The sequence below is a fragment of the Cebus imitator genome, unplaced genomic scaffold, assembly GCF_001604975.1.
Source record: "Cebus imitator isolate Cc_AM_T3 unplaced genomic scaffold, Cebus_imitator-1.0 Scaffold128, whole genome shotgun sequence".
NCBI classification, from domain to species: Eukaryota; Metazoa; Chordata; class Mammalia; order Primates; family Cebidae; genus Cebus; species Cebus imitator.
The window spans coordinates 2,850,654-2,855,128 of NW_016107443.1; positions in this window are offsets into that span (position 1 = coordinate 2,850,654).

Here is a 4,475-nt window from a genome sequence, read left to right on the forward strand (position 1 = left end):
TGTGTTTGACTCGACAAACCCTTTGAATGAAACAAGATTATGCACTGAAAAATTATTTTGCACTTCTTAATGCAAATATTCCTGTTTTATCAATCTAATTGCATAAATATACTTTGGACGGAATTTCATATTATAAAGGATTATATGATCAAAATAATCTGATAAAAGGGACAAACATGCATTGATTTGAAACTTTATTATATAAATTTTCATTTCTTTTAAAGATTACAAAACCTGTTCTATGACAGGAGTACAAGCAATATTGTTCCAGGATTATTCATGGATACATCTGAAGAGCTTAGATTACACATTAATAGTATGATTTGAAAACTTCCCAGATTAGACTCTTAAGTAAAACAATTTAAAGTATTTAGTGATATTTGATCCTTTACAAGCATTTCATAATTATGGCAGCAATGCCAAGCATCTGACGCGATTTAACCACCAACAAAAGGTACAATACGTAAGAATTCATGATATGGTATCTTGGGCTTCTGGCATGCCTTACTAGAGATAAACTAGTATAAAGGAAGATCATATATAATAGTAGAAAAATATTTGTGATTTTTTTCTTTTTTAAAAACGATTTAAGTAGGCACCCACCCTATTCCCACCCTTGGCCAAAAATGCAAAGTAAGTACATCCCTTAGGTGTATACCTTCCCTTTTGCTTAGGGTAACGGTTAAGATAAACTAATACATGTATATAATTTTAAGAGTTAAAAACTCATCATCCATAATGAATAAAGATGCTAAGGAATGGCAATACCTTGAAGCTTTTTTTAAAAATCAAAAAACAAAGCTTTAGATGGTAAACTACACTTATAGAAACACAAACCAAAATCTTTATCTTTATGCCCTTGCTTTGTAGGTAAAAGTTCTATTTTAAATACTTGTTTGAAAAATTCAGTATACAGTTCATTCGGTACTATAGTGATAATAGGAGTAAAGATGTTCACTTCCATTAAACGATGAACTAATCTACTTAGGACTATTACAGTAACTCTCTTCCCATATACGCTTACATATACTCTACTCACGGTATGTGCTTTAAAGAGGTTTTCTTGAGGTTTGTACCTCTGAACTTAAATCTCTAAATTTTCCTTTCCACTAATCTCTAATCAAAATTTAATATACTTTGCTAGTTGCTCTGAGAGAAGTCATGGACATTTAAACAGCTTATCATGTAGTTCAAGATTATATGGCAAAATAATGAGGAAAGTGCCTTAAGAGGTAGGAAGTAGGCTCTCATCCCAACCCTTGGTAAGCCCTGTTATGAACAGTTAAAAAACTAGAATCAAAGTGGTAAATGTGAGGCTGAGAGTAATACCAGGCTTAAGAAAATTGACTTAGTTACTAGAATTCTTTGAGAACACTGTCACATTGGAACCAGTTGCAAATCACTTGATCACACAGAATACAGTAGTGTCAAAAACACATAAAGCACACTGTAGATACAAATTCTTCTTGGCCATCCATATTTGGGCATTAGCATTCTGGAGATTCTTCATTGGAAAAAGTGGTTAAGTGTGGCTCTGTAGAATACCACAGTCCCAAGAAAGTGAATTTCATTCCTTCATTAATTGGTCTCCACCAATGGTCACTTGGGGAGACCAGCAAAATGTAAGCAACCTGGGGTTGAAAAGAGGACTATTTTCATTAATTGAAATAAAAATGCTGAGTTAAGTCAACTTATCTGAGAATTAAGTAAGGCTCAAAGTATTTATCCAGTAAAGTTAGTCACATGGCATTGGGCCTTTCAGAGGAACAGAACTCTAGAACTAGATTGAAACCTCCTGATTTAAGCACCAAGGTCAGCCATGGAATACACTGTATTTGTTAATCTGAGAAAACAGACCTTTTCTGAACCTTTACATTCCTGAGCTATCTACCCTAATACCTTCATAAGTCTCAATGCTCAATCAACCATAAGATAGAATTTTCTTTATATAGTGAAGCAAACTGAAAAACTATAGGTCATTTTTGAAGGCCAGGAAGTAGAGAATATCAAAGCCATGTTAAGATGTGTATTGCTGGCCTCCATGGTGATTAAGCACAACCGTAGCAAGGCCTGCAAATCTTGAATGCTTTTCTGCTCTCATCCCAGGCTGGGCTTACCCTAGTCCCTTTTCCGCCAATACATTCTGCTCTCTCTTTAAGCCTTTGCACCCACCTACCCTCTGTTCAAATCCTTCCTGGGCTGAAGGTGCAGGGCACAGCTAACTGGACAGCCCCACCTCCCATGATGTCCCCTGCCCCAAGAGCAGTCACGTCTTAAAAAGAGATGGGAAATGGTTGACCCAAACCTGCTTTTTGGAGTGCATTGCATGTGAAATGTGGAAACTCTACAGCATACACACCACACCTTCTCTCCAGATAATCATCAGTGACTTTTCATACACACAAGCTTCATAGCATTTCAACTTTGGGCCTTGTCAAAATTATTCCATTTTTGGACTTTTGGGGTTGCTTGTAATTAATGCATCCATATCAAATCTGTTAAAGTCGGGGGTCTGTTGCATTAGAAAGAAGACACCTCTATAAACCAGAAAAAGCTGAAATGATTTATAAAAAACAAAAATTAAAAAAGGATGAAAAACTTACCTTCATTAACATCACTTGAAAGGAAGATACGAACACATGGTAGTGTAATTCATACTTTCCAGTATGTGCTTGACAAGGTTAAATTCAATCTCTCGCTTTGGATATTATTTTGGATTAGAGACTAAGAGGAAGCTTGTGGACTGATACCTTCTGGGAGAAACCCCAGTAACTGGCAGCACTAACTGGTGAAAGGCAGAAGCCTTCAGGGGCCTCAATACCACAACTGTAGGGGCCTGAAGAATTGATGTTGAGAAATTAATGGAAAAATTAACCCACCACAAGCACTATATTTAGAGTACATTGCTGGCCAAGTTTTTCGACTGTATGTCAAAAGCAATGCAAGGGAACACCAGAACCATAGATGAAATAAATGTAGGTAGAAAGTCTTCCATTTTGTGAACATATAAATTGCTTTTCTCCAATAAAACTGGCTGCTTGACTAGGCAAAGGCGGCAATTATCTTTGAAAGAAATAAAATTGGCATCATACACCAGTAGAGGACTGCCCAAGAAATATGTACTTTTTGAACTCAGCTACTGGTTGGTGATATGAAGGAAAGGCAGCATGGTGTTATGAGGAAAACAAAACCTAAATGGGGAGAAGTTAAGGATTCTAGACTGTGTCTCAAGTTCTTTACGTGCAATATGAGAAAGTTGGACCGAGTAATTCATAAGGATTTACGTGTTTACTTCTAGTTCTAAAAGACTATGATGACAATACACTTAAGCAATTATGGAGTAGCATCAGTGTAAAAAATCTGAAAACACATCTTTTCTTTCTGCTCAGAATGACATTAACATTTTAAAAGTGACAATAATTTGAGATGACCATAATTTGAAACACTGAATAGAGGAGGGAGAAAAGCTGTCTTTCCAAGCAATGGAAAGCAGCTTTAAATAGTTAGCATCCATATATTCAAGAACATTAAAATACTTTCTCTATCTAGATATTCTGATATCCCTCTTATACGTTTTTCATTTAGAAACTAAACTTACATTTGATTTCTATGCAATAATCATTTTTGTGTCACTTGGGTAAAAGAAACGTTATAGATTTTCCCTTTCTCTTTAATTGCATAGCGGAGAAATTAAGGAATGACAAGTGGATTTCAGGACATTTAGATAAACCACAATCTCTTGGCTTTGTACTCTTAGGGGATAATTTAAAGCTTCTGGCAGGAAAAAAGGTTTCTGATATACATGGCTTAGTGCATGACTAAGAAAAATCCAAATGGGTACATTCTTGTTTTTCTTTGATAGTTTCACTCTGTCTCCCAGGCTGGAGTGTAATGGTGTGATCTTGGCTCACTGCAACTGCCACCTCCTAGGTTCAAGCGATTCTCCTGCCTCAGCCTCCTGAGTAGCTGGGATTATAGGCGTGTGCCACCACGCCCGGCTAATTTTTGTATTTTTTAGTAGAGATGGGGCTTTGCCATGTTGGCCAGGCTGGTCTCAAACTCCTGACCTCAGGTGATCCACCTGCCTCGGCCTCCCAAAGTGCTGGGATTACAGATGTGAGCCACCACGCCGGCCCATTTGGGTACTTTCTTAATAAGGTAAGTTAAACCACTTTTTCCTTGCTTATATGTCTTTTATATTAAATGCTGATGTATGCTAGGCAGCTTGGCAAAGACCCAGGTAACAATGGCTACTGAAGTTTCTTTCATCAGATAAAAATGTAGAAACTACCAAATTAGATGCAGATAATGAATACTGTGATCTAAGCAGACCCAGTGGCCATTCTGAAACCTGATCATTCCTGAAGTCAAAGGAAGCAGTATATGGCTATAAATTATCATGAGGAATTCAGAAAACACTCAATGCCGAATGTTCATTTAGCCTGCCCTACCTATAATTTTAGGTTAGTATAGAT